Source organism: Rhinopithecus bieti, unplaced genomic scaffold (assembly GCF_001698545.2).
Source record: "Rhinopithecus bieti isolate Rb0 unplaced genomic scaffold, ASM169854v2 scaffold_13704, whole genome shotgun sequence".
NCBI lineage: Eukaryota > Metazoa > Chordata > Mammalia > Primates > Cercopithecidae > Rhinopithecus > Rhinopithecus bieti.
In genome coordinates, this window is record NW_016808231.1 from 5,762,498 (window position 1) to 5,775,035 (window position 12,538).

Below are 12,538 nucleotides of genomic sequence, written 5' to 3' on the forward strand. Positions count from 1 at the left end.
GAGGCGGGCGCCTGTAGTCCCAGCTACTCGGGAGGCTGAGACAGGAGAATGGCGTGAACCCGGGAGGCGGAGCTTGCAGTGAGCTGAGAGCCGGCCACTGCACTCCAGCCTGGGCGGCAGAGCAAGACTCCGTCTCAAAAAAATAAAAAAATAAAATAAAATAAAAATAAAATAAAAAAGAAAAGAAGGCCGGGCGCGGTGGCTCACTCCTGTAATCCCAGCACTTTGAAAGGCCGAGGCGGGCGGATCACGAGGTCAGGAGATCGAGACCATCCTGGCTAACACGGTGAAACCCTGTCTCTACCAAAAATACAAAAAATTAGCCGGGCGTGGTGGCGGGCGCCTGTAGTCCCAGCTACTAGGGAGCCTGAGGCAGGAGAATCACTTGAAGCCGGGAGGCAGAGGTTTCAGTGAGCCAAGATCACACCATTGTACTCCAGCCTGGGCGACAGGGACTCTGTCTCAAATAACAATAATAATAAAATAGCCGGGCCTGGTGGCTCATGCTTGTAATCCCAGCATTTTGGGAGGCTGAGGCGGGCAGATCATGAGGGCAGGAGATTGAGACCATCCTGCCTAACACGGTGAAACCCCGTCTTTACTAAAAATACAAAAAATTAGCCGGGCACGGTGGCGGGCACTACTTGTAGTCCCAGCTACTTGGGAGGCTGAGACAGGAGAATGGTGTGAACCCGGGAGGTGGAGCTTGCAGTGAGCCGAGAGCACGCCACTGCACTCCAGCCTGGGCGACAGAGAGAGACTCCGTCTCAATAAATAAATAAATAAATAAATAATAATAATAATAATAATTATAAACATGTCTGTTTCTTATTTGCCAGCATGGCCCCACAATGGGCTGGTAATAATAATAATAATAATAATAATTATAAACATGTCTGTTTCTTATTTGCCAGCATGGCCCCACAATGGGCTGGTAATAATAATAATAAAATAAACACGCCTGTTTCTTATTGCCAGTATGGCCCCACGATGGGGTGGTAAGAGGTGTCAGTTAAACTCACAGATTCAGGGCCCTAAAAGGCTGCTAAACATGGAGTGAAGACCTGGAGTAAGAGCTTTTGCCTTGAGTCCCCACCTCCCTTAGAGGCCTGATGTGCATGGAGAGGAGCATCTCAAGTGGAAACAGAGCTGGACCCAGAGGCAGGCAGACCAGGGTTTTCAGCCCCTTCCACCCATTCCCAGGCTATGGGGGACTTCAGAGGCCGGATCAAGTCCTGGATCCCTGACAGTCTATGGCAGACAGATGCTCTATGACAGGACCTCGGCCAGCCTGCTCCTCCTGGCTACCCTATGGTCAGGGCACTGCCTTGAGTCCCTTCATTCGCAGAGCTGAGGAGGCTTGGGGAGGTTTGAAATCCAAGCCAGTTCCTCTGCCAGGAACTGGGGTGTAGCTGTAGTCCCTCAGTCAGTGGGACAATGGGACATTAGGACCTGCCTCCTGCGGCCTGGGGCCTTTCTGCCCAGCCCCTTACCCGCTGCCTTCCTCCTCCAGAGACAAAACATTGCCTTTAGGATTCCCATGGAGCAGTTCCAACATTCTCCCTGTGGTATCCCCCAGTTGGGCAACCCCATGTGTGATAATCTTACCACCCACCCATGGAAAATATGTGACTCTCATTCAGAGTGAGGGGTGGAGGGGACCCTACCCAGCCAAAGCCAAGTCACGGGTAAGGCAGGAAGGCCCCAGTTCGTGAAGGAGCAGCACCTAGACCACACCTACGGGAGCTGCCCCTCCATGCCTGGCTCTGCCTCTCCCTGCTTAAGCCACATCCCCCAAATAGATCCTCAAACATGGAAAATGTGAGACAGAAAGCATCCCCCCAAACCAAAGTCAGAGATCCAGAACAGAGGACCCTCCTTCTCATGCAATGAGGCAGCTGGGAAGTCTTCTCAGGGTCTCTCCAAGCAGGATTCTGTGTTGCTTACAAGGTCTAAGCTAGTCAAAAGGTATACTTCGCCCAACGTGGGGCTCAAACCCATAACCCTGAGATTAAGAGTGTCATGCTCTACCGACTGAGCTAGCCAGGCAAGTAGAGGGAGGTGGTGTTCTTTTTCCCTGGATCTGAGGCCTTAGGTGACTTACCTGTTCCTGTCAGGCATTCTCCGATTTCCAACATCCCCTATGTCAATAAGGACTCCGGATTCTGGGGCTGAGTCCCGTAGACCAGCCAAAGTTCTAGAGTTGGGACCTGGGGAAATGGAGGGCAGGAGTGGGGCTCGACTCCCAGGACTGTGGGCAACTCACCGGAGCCGTGGTGGGCAAGGAACCACATCCCCTTCTCTGCCACCTCAAACAGTCCTCAGGGTTACCTGCTTGCTGGGGTAGTTTGGGGTCTGGGCTTGCTGAGTCATGGCTGCTTGTTTCTTTGTTAGCCAGGCCCTGGGTCCGAGCCCTAAGGACGTTGTTGTGGAACAAAAGCAGCGGCTGGGATTACAGAGCTCGGGGGTCCCTGACCTTGCCTTTGGCACTTTGGAGGCAGGAGCAGAGCTGCGGCAATCCACCTGCCTTAGAGCCACCTGGGACCTGGTCTCCACAGGTGTTCCTTTCTGTCTGGGCCCAAATCCTGGGAAGAGAAACATTGAGAAGAGGACACATAGACTGGGTACAGTGGCAAGCACCCATAATCCCAGCCACTTTGGGAGGCCAAGGTGGGAAGATCACTTGAGGCCAGGAGTCCAAGACCAGCCTGAGCAATATAGCAAGACCCTGTTTTTATGAAAACATTTAAAAAATTAGCCAAGTGTGGTAGCGCAGTGACTCACACCTGTAATCCTAGCAATTTGGGAGGTCTAGGCGGGTGGGTCCCTTGAGGCCAGGAGTTTGAGACTAGCCTGGCCAACATGGCAAAACCTCATCTCTACTAAAAATACAAAAATTAGGGCCAGGCGTGGTGGCTCACACCTGTAATCCCAGCACTTTGGGAGGCCGAGGCGGGCAGATCATGAGGTCAGAAGTTTGAGACCAGCCTGGTCAATGTGGTGAAACCCCGTCTCTAATAAAAGTATAAAACATTAGCCAGGCATGGTGGCAGGCGCCTGTAATCCCAGCTACTCAGGAGGCTGAGGCAGGAGAATCACTTGAATCTGGGAAGCAGAGGTTACAGTGAGCCAACCAAGATCGTACCACTGCACTCCAGCCTGGAAGACAGAGTGAGACTCCATCTCAAAAAAAAAAAAAATTAGCCAGGCGTGGTGGTGCCCACCTATACTCCCAGCTACTTAGGAAGCTCAGGAAGGAGAATCGCTTGAACCGTGGAGCACAGGTTGCAGTGAGCTGAGATGATGCCACTGCACTCCAGCCTGGATGACAGAGCGAGACCTTGTCTCAAAGAAAATTATAATTATATAATAAAATTATATTATGATATAATCATATTACTAATAGAATTATATGACACATATATACTACATATAATATAAACATATATAAAATATGTATGTTTAGGTATAACATACACATGTTTTTCATATGTGTGTATATTATTCAATACCGTAGACATGAAATCTAATTTCCATGTGTAATGAGAGAATGAGATATCTTATTTTCTTGGTACCAAGTCTTCAAAATCCCAATGCGTATTTTGTACTTACAGCAGCACATCTCAAGTGGACCAGCCGTATTTCAAGTGTTTAAGAGCCATGTGGATCGAGACCATGCTGGCTAACACGGTGAAACCCCGTCTCTACTAAAAAATACAAAAAAAAAATCTAGCCGGGTGAAGTGGCGGGCGCCTGTAGTCCCAGCTACTCGGGAGGCTGAGGCAGGAGAATGGCGTAAACCCGGGAGGCGGAGCTTGCAGTGAGCTGAGATCCGGTCACTGTACTCCAGCCCGGGCGACAGAGCGAGACTACATCTCTAAAAAAAAAAAAAAAAAATAGCCATGTGTGACTCCTGGCTACCTTTCTGGCCAGGGCAGCACGGGGCCATGGAGTCAGGCAGCTTTGACCTGCTCTCAACGAGCTTCATCTGCGGATCTGCCTTGGCCTGCAGAGATGTGGGTTTCTAGGGCGAAGAGGGGAGGTCGAGGAACGAGTAGCTCTCCAGGCCCCACCTGGACCGCGCACCCCACTCTGATCACTCAGAACCCGACTACCGGCCTCCCCCATAAGGGGAGCCCATGTGGAGCTGAGCGACCCGGGCTGCGGAGGGTGCAGCTTCTCTGGGGCTGGGAAGGAGGAGAAGGGTGCGGGACTCCAGCGAGACCGAGGCAAGTGCCGACCAGGCCAGCCTCAGGAGCATCCTGGTCCCTTGCAGCTGAGGCACAGACCTGGACCGACCTGAAGTGGAGCAAGGCCACTGGTGGATGAGGCTTCAGGCTCGGTCCCCGATTTTCAAGTTCTATATTCTCTAAAATGACAGGGGAAAAGTAACCACTCTTGGGGCTCGTCCGGGATTTGAACCCGGGACCTCTCGCACCCGAAGCGAGAATCATACCCCTAGGCCAACGAGCCTCCCAGGTGTGGATTTCCGCTGACATTTCAGACACCTGCCTCCAATCCGGCGCGAGTCCGCTGATTCCGAAGTGGCTAGAGCTCATCCCTGTACCCAAGTGATTGGCAGAATTCTGGGGTCGCTGCCGGGAGACCCTGGTGAACCAGCCCGGTGGAGACAGAGCCCATCCACACTGGGCTCTGCAGGGGATGCTCAGGGTCAGACCTGCAACCTGGGGCTCCCTGCTGTATTTTCCCCTGTCCTGGGGTTAACGGGTCTGCGCTCAAACCTGGGCCTGCTGACTCATACCCAAGACCTTGCCCTAGGAGGATGGCTGAGCGGCCAACTCACTTTGCATCCACTGCAGCCGGTGGCTGGCTCCATCCCAGAGGCGCCCCCATAGCCTCCCTTGGGCAGAGCCCAGAGCCTCTGCCCTGACTCAGAAGCTAGCTCTGTCCTGTCTCTGCCTCTGTCAGCAAGAATTGAGGAAGTTCCAGGAGGTCACTGGGGATGAGCAGTGATGGCAAAGGGCATGACAGTGACACACACTCTCCGCCTCTGTTTCTCTCTCACTCTGTCTTTAGGCGCTGGTGGCTTTGAGGTTATGATTAGGGTGCGAGTGGGCCTCAGGTTCAAATCCTGATGGGCCAATACTGCAACACCTTCTGGATCCTTCTTTAAGGACGTGAGCAGTTTGGAAAGCCGGTGGACACGGCCTGGATGTGGAGAGGATCCAGCGAGTTCCGCGTGTGGTGGGCGAGAGGGTCCTGCCCATCGCCACAGGCCGCCCGCCCTATTTTGCCCTAGATCAACCCCACCCTAGAGCTGAGCGCTGTCCCACTCCGGGGACTCCCTCCTCCCCTCTGGTTGGGCTTCTCGCTGCCGCTTCCCGGCCACACCCCCAGCGCTGGCATCGACATTTATGGAGAGCGGAGAATACAAAGTTTTGGGTTCCAGAAAGATTCCAGAAATAGAACGGGTGGGGTGGGGGGCGTGGGAGAGTGGGGAGCAAAGATTGGATGCTTGCCATGCCACCCTGAGGTCTGTTCGGGACCTACGAGTATGACTCTCGCTTTTGGGTCGAGAGGGCGCCGGGTCGAATCCCGGAGAGCCAGGACGCCGTGATCAGCTGTTGTTTGTTAGCCGGGAAATCCAGCGCGAAAAGAACAACAACGGAGAGCGAGGAAAGAATCTTTCGCAGGAAAAAGGCAGGCCTGCCTCCCTCCTACCTTCCTTCCGGTTCTCAACACTGTCAGGTGCACCCCCTAGAGTGGGTTTAGGAACCCGGGAATCAGCTGCACCGCGTCCTCCTGGTCAGGACGCGTACCCTGGACAGCGCGCGTCGGCCCTTTTTTTCTTTTTAGGAAGTACTGCGCGGTAGAAGGGCTTGACTGCGGGTGGGATGTGAATGAAAACTGTGTGTCCGGCCCGCTTAGGTGCCCGCAGCTACTCACCAGTCTCCGCGCTCCCCTCACGCTTGTTGACCCAGAGGTAAGTAAGCGAACGCAATAGACGCCTCCCGGCAGGGCCTCTTTGCCCGGGGGCAGCGGCGGCCAGCCAGCGGATGGAGCCCGGGAACCCGGTCACCCCGCTCCCAGATTCGCGGGCGGCACGTGTGACAGAGGCCCAACTTCACTTCCCCTTCGACCCCCTTCCCTGCCTGCGATCTGACTGACACCTAGGACAGTTCTGAATTTAAACCCCTCTTCCAAAGTAAAGATCCCAGACAATATTTATTTTTTTTTTTTTTTTTTTTTTTTGAGAACGAGTCTCGCTCTGATCACCAGGCTGGAAGTGCAGTGCCGATCTCCAGCTCACTGCAGGCGCTCCAACTCCCGGGTTCACGCCTTCTTCCTGCCTCAGCTCCCTAGTAGCTAGGGGACTACAGGCGCACTCCACCTCGCCCGGCTAGTTTTTTGTTTTAGATTTAAGTAGGAACAGGGTTTCACCGTGTTAGCCAGGAATGGTCTCGATCTCCTGACCTCGTGATCGCCCGTCTCGGTCCTCCCAAGTGCTTGGAGTTACAGCTTGAGCCACCGCGCTGGAACCCCATATTTTAATTTTTTATAAAAAGAACAAGTCGACCGGGGGCAGTGGCTCATGCCTGTAATCCCAGAACTTTGGGAGGCCGGGGCGGGCGGATCACGAGGTCAGGAGTTCTAGACCAGCCTGCCCAACACGGTGAAACCCCATCTCTAGAAAAATACAAAAAAGTAGCCAGGCGTGCTGGCGCATGCCTGTAGTCTCAGCTACTCGGGAGGCTGAAGCAGGGGAATCGCTTGAATCCAGAGGCGGAGGTTGCAGTGAGCTGAGATGGGGCCACTGCACTCCAGCTTAGCGACAGAGCGAGAGTCTGTCTCAAAAAGAAACAAAAAAGAACAAGTCAAACTGGGCGGGATGGCTCATGCCTGTAGTCCCAGCACCTTGGAGGCCTAGGCGGGCAGATCACTTGAGGTCAGGAATGAGACCAATCTAGCCAACATGGTAAAACTCTGTCTCTACTAAAAATATGAAAATTGTCTGGGCTTGGTGGTACGCACCTGTAATCCCAGATATTCAGTAGGCTGAGGCAGGAGAATGATTTGAACCCGGGAGGCGAAGGTTGCAGGGAGCCGAGATCACCTCACTGCAGTCCAAGCTGGGCGACAAGAGCAAGACTCCGTCTCAAATAAAATAAAATAAAATAAAACAGAACAAGTCAGGTCTAGATTTATCTACATGGACTCAAATTTTTTATTCTCAAAGATCATAGGCATCATGTGTTAAAGCATACACCTAATTTTTTGGTGGGCACATGGCGAGCCGAAAATAAAGAGCACACAGTTCAAAGTGAAGATTGAAAATAACCAAGAATAATATGTTTAAAAAAACAGCCAGTGTTCGTTTTCTGGCGTTGATGTTGAACCATAGTTGTGGAAGTCTTAGGGGAAACTGGGTGAATGCTACACAAGAGTTTTCTGTACTTTTTTTTTCTTTTTGGCAACTTACTGTGAATCTATAATTATTTTAAAATGAAAAGTAAAATAGGCTGGCCCAATGATGCACATCTAGTATTTTGGGAGGCTGAGGAGGGAGGATCACTTGAGCCCAGGAGCTCAAGACCATCCCGGGCAACATAGAAAGACCCGGTAACTAAATTTAAATAAATCAATCAGGCCGGCTCTGGTGGCTCGCACCTGTAATCCCAGGACTTTGGAAGGCCGAGGTGAGTGGATCTCTAGAGGTCAGGACTTCAAGACCAGCCTGGCCAGCATGGTGAAACCCTGTCTCTACTAAAAATACAAAAAAATAGTCTGGCATGGTGGTACATGCCTGTAATCCCAGCTACACTGGAGTCTGAGGCAAGAGAATCGCTTGAATCTGGGAGGTGGAGGTTGCAATGAGCTCAGTTTGTGTCACTGCATTCCAGCCTAGGTGACAGAATGAGACTTCATCTAAATAAATAAATAAAATTAGCTGAGTGTGGTGACACACGTGTGTTGTTCCAGCTACTTGGAAATCTGAGGTAGGAGAATTCCTGACTCCAGGAGGCTGAGACTGCAGTGAACTAGATCACACCACTACACTCCAGCCTGGGCAACATAGCAAGACCCTGTCTTGGAAAAAATAAAAAATAAAATGAATAGACTTTCAAAAATTACAGGCTGTCATAACGGTGTTGTCAGATATAGATGAGTTCTTGACATGGGAACAATGAGTCTAGGAGTGACATTAAAGCTCAGACAGGAGAGAAAATAAGGGGCTAGTCAAGAAAGAGGAGGAAAAACGGCGTTCCAGCCCAGGAACTGGTACCTGATGGGAGTTGAAGCAAAGAAGGAAAATAGCCGGGCGCGGTGGCTCAAGCCTGTAATCCCAGCACTTTGGGAGGCCGAGACGGGCGGATCACAAGGTCAGGAGATCAAGACCATCCCGGCGAACACAGTGAAACCCCGTCTCTACTAAAAATACAAAAAAAAAAACTAGCCGGGTGACGAGGCGGGCGCCTGTAGTCCCAGCTACTTGGGAGGCTGAGGCAAGAGAATGGCGGGAACCCGGGAGGCGGAGCTTGCAGTGAGCTGAGATCCGGCCACTGCACTCCAGCCTGGGCGACAGAGCAAGACTCCGCCTCAAAAAAAAAAAAAAAAAAAAGGAAAATAATGGGCCAGCACAATGTCTCACGAGAGGACCCCTTGAGCTCAGGAGTTTGACACCAGCCTAGGCAACATAGTGAGGCCGCATCTCTACAGAAAACACAAAACAATTAGCTGGTGCATGAGGTGGGAGTATTGCTTGTGCTGAGGAGGTTGAGGCTGCAATGAGCTGTGTTCTCACCACTGTGCTGCAGCCTGGGTAACAAAGTAAGATTCTGGCTGGTCGCAGTGGCTCATGCCTCTAATCCCAGCATTTTGGCAGGGCAAGGTTCACCTGAGGTCAGGAGTTCGAGACCAGCCTGGCCAACATGGTGAAACCCCAACTCCACTAAAAATACAAAAATTGGCTGGGTGTGGTGGTGGGCACCTGTAACCCCAGCTACTCCAGAGGCTGAGGCAGAGAGAATTGCTTGAACCCGGGAGGTGGAGGTTGCAGTGAGCCGATATTGCACCACTGCACTCCAGCCTGGATGACAGAGCAAGATTCTGCCTGTAAAACAAACGATTAATACAGGTGTGAATTGCATCAAGCGCCCTTCCAAACATTAAGATTGCCACATGACTTCTTTTTTTATTCTGTTAATATGATGAATTATTTTGATAATTTTCTTGATTTAAGGCCAACCTTGTATTCTTGGAATACACCTAGTTCAGCCTTTATTTGATAGCTCCAGTCTTTTTTTTTTTTTTTTTTGAGACGGAGTCTGTCACCCAGGCTGGAGTGTAGTGGTGCGATCTCGGCTCACTGCAAGCTCCGCCTCCCGGGTTCACGCCATTCTCCTGCCTCAACCTCCCCAGCAGTTGGGACTACAGGTGCACGCCGCCACACCCGGCTAATTTTTTGTATTTTCAGTAGAGGTGGAGTTTCACCGTGTTAGCCAGAATGGTCTCGATCTCCTGATCTTGTGATCTGCCTGCCTCTGCCTCCCAAAGTGCTGGGATTACAGGCATGAACCACCGCGCCTGGCCTGATAGTTCCAATCTTCCTAAAAAGACGCAAAGGCAATCACAGGATAGCCCTATCTCGTCCCTGAAAAATGCCCAAGATGGATCGTTTCAGACAGAGGGCACCAGTCCCCAACGCACCCCTGGCTCTGCAACCCTCACAGGCCAAGGATACAAGTGACCCCTAGCCCCATTCCCCATGCATCGCTGTGACACAGGGTCATGGTTATAAGGCCCCGTAAGCCAACATCCTCCAGGTGGGATTCGAACTCTCACCAGAGGCTGAGGCAATGGTGCCGTATTATTAGGACCTGGGCTGGTGAGATGCCTGTAGCCTTTTGTTCCAGCCTCTGATCTGCCTTCCTTGGGGCCCCCAGACAGCCTCTATCTCAGCACCCCCACTGGGAAATGTGTCCAAAACCACTCTAAAGCCCAGACATTAAGGTTTGACTCCCATTCCAAAGACACACCTTGGCTGGTTACAACCATAATGCAAGCCTACACCCAAAGTCCAAGGAAGGTGCCAGGCTGAAGAAAAAGACAAACAAATCATCTTTCTTAGGAAAAAAACATTTAATAGGGACTTATGAACAGAATCTGGGTCTGGGTCTCTGGTGGCAGGGGGACAAGATAGTGGGTCTCCATGCCTTACTGTCCAGACCCAGGGTCTACATACCACAGGGAAATGGTGTATGTGTTTCAGAAGGAATGTATAAGGCACTTGCTTAAGTGCAAGATTTATGGTAAATGCAATAGCAGCAAGGTTGTTTTGACCTAAGGGCAGAATTTATAGTTAGTCTTACACAAGAAACAATAGATGAACTGGAACTCTTGGAGGCTGTCCCAGAAGTGGGATTAATCAGAAATCTTTACAACAGATTAGCATCCTACATGGGGTTCCTTAGCCTCCAAAAAACCTGGTAGGCACGTTTTGGAGGGGCTGGGTGGCTGCACTCCTGATCTGCTAATAACAAGGGCCACCGTCCAGTGAGAGAGATAAGTAATGGCTGGGTCATACTGGTTTCTGGGGCTCTGTTCTCTCTCACAAGAGCCTGAGTTAGCCAGGGGACTGTGGAGCAGATGGGAGGTGGTCTCTCCATGTTGACCTGTGGGCGGCAAGCCACCCAGGTGCCGAGGCAAGAGACTGAGGGCACGAGCTGTTCCAGTATAATAAAATATATAAAATAACAAGAGTTATACTAGCTATAGATCATAGATATGATTATATATAAGTATCATTAATCATTAGTTTGTAATAATTACTCTTTATTCCAATATTATAATAATCCTCGCTCTACAATCATAACCTAGGAAAACCCAGGCCATACAGAGATAGGAGCTGAGGGGACATAGTGGGAAGTGACCAGAAGACAAGACTGTGAGCCTTCTGTTATGCCCGGGCAGGGCCACCAGAGGGCTCCTTGGTCTAGCAGTAACGCCAGCGTCTGGGAAGACGCCCGTTACCAAGCATACCATGGTCTAGTGGTAGCATCAGTGCCAAGGAAAAGCACCTGCTACTTAGCAGGCTGGGAAAGGGAGTCTCCCTTTCCCCGAGGGAGTTTAGAGAAAACTCTACTCCACCATCTCTTGTGGAGGGCCTGACATCAGTCCGGCCCGCCCGCAGTTGTCCAGAGGCCTAACCGTCTCACTGTGATGCTGTGCTTCAGCGGTCATGCTCCTGATCCGCTTCATGTTCCATCCTGTACACCTGTCTCTGCCTTCTAGATAGCAGTAGCAGAATTAGTGAAAGTATCAAAAGTCTTGCCGGGCGCGGTGGCTCAAGCCTGTAATCCCAGCACTTTGGGAGGCCAAGACGGGTGGATCATGAGGTCAGGAGATCGAGACCATCCTGGCTAACCCGGTGAAACCCCGTCTCTACCAAAAAATACAAAAAACTAGCCAGGCGAGGTGGCGGGTGCCTGTAGTCCCAGCTACTCCGGAGGCTGAGGCAGGAGAATGGCGTAAACCCGGGAGGCGGAGCTTGCAGTGAGCTGAGATCCGGCCACTGCACTCCAGTCTGGGCCACAGAGTGAGACTCCGTCTCTAAATAAATAAATAAATAAATAAATAAATAAATAAAATAAAAGTCTCTAAAATGCAGAAATAATGGCGTAAAATGCAGAAATAATGTCTCTCCTCTCTCTCTCTCCGCCTCGGCTGCCAAACAGGGAAGGGCCTCTGTCCAGTGGACACGTGACCCACGTGACCTTACCTATCATTTGAGGTGGCTCACACTCCTTACCCTGCCCCCTTGTCATGTATCCAATAAATAACAGCGCAGCCTAGCATTCGGGGCCACTACCAGTCTCCGTGTCTTGGTGGTAGTGGTCCCCCAGACCCAACTGTCTTTTCTTTTATCTGTCTCATGTCTTTATTTCTACGGTCTCTCATCTCCACACATGGGGAGAAAAACCCACAGACCCTGTAGGGCTGCCCCCTACATTGACCCATAGTCTCAGCTGAACTGGGTGGGTGGACACTTCTCCCTTGGCTGAACTTCAAAGCAGCACATCCACCCCTAGCCCTGGGACTGAGTCTCCTGGGGGAGGGGAAGAAACTTTGGGTCTTATGCTAAGGGAAAGGGATCCAGGTTCTCTATCCAGTCTAAGGGTGAGCAGACAGACCTTCCTGGGGTGCAAAATCTCCTGTTTTTTTCCTAAGAGACCCTGGTTCTGGGACACCCATCGTGAGAGAAGACACAGCAGCTGTCAGCTTGATGAATTTGGAAGGAGGTCTTCAAATCTCTCATGGTGACACAGATCGAGTTGGGACTCAATGAAAGTTTACCTTCCACTTAGGGGCCAAGCATAGGAACCTGTGTCACTTGTGATGATGCTGAATTCTGTGTATCAAGAATGGTAAAAGCTGCGCCCAACGTGGGGCTTGAACCCACGACCCTGAGATTAAGAGTCTCATGCTCTACCGACTGAGCTAGCCGGGCTAACATAATATTGTTTGCTTCACACCCTAATGTTCAGAAAACTCAAAGCAGGTGCTGCCAAAAAAAAAA

General features: G+C 51.2%; 3 non-coding genes across 3 annotated transcripts; all 3 read right to left on the minus strand.

The window, feature by feature from the left end:
- Nucleotides 1-1,976: 1,976 nt before the first annotated feature.
- TRNAK-CUU (transfer RNA lysine (anticodon CUU)) lies at nt 1,977-2,049 on the minus strand. Its single transcript has one exon. It is a non-coding gene; the product is annotated as a tRNA-Lys (tRNA).
- Nucleotides 2,050-4,401: 2,352 nt separating this feature from the next.
- On the minus strand, nt 4,402-4,473 carry TRNAP-CGG (transfer RNA proline (anticodon CGG)). Its single transcript has one exon. It is a non-coding gene; the product is annotated as a tRNA-Pro (tRNA).
- A 7,923-nt stretch (nt 4,474-12,396) lies between these two features.
- Nucleotides 12,397-12,469, minus strand: TRNAK-CUU (transfer RNA lysine (anticodon CUU)). Its single transcript has one exon. It is a non-coding gene; the product is annotated as a tRNA-Lys (tRNA).
- Nucleotides 12,470-12,538: the final 69 nt, after the last annotated feature.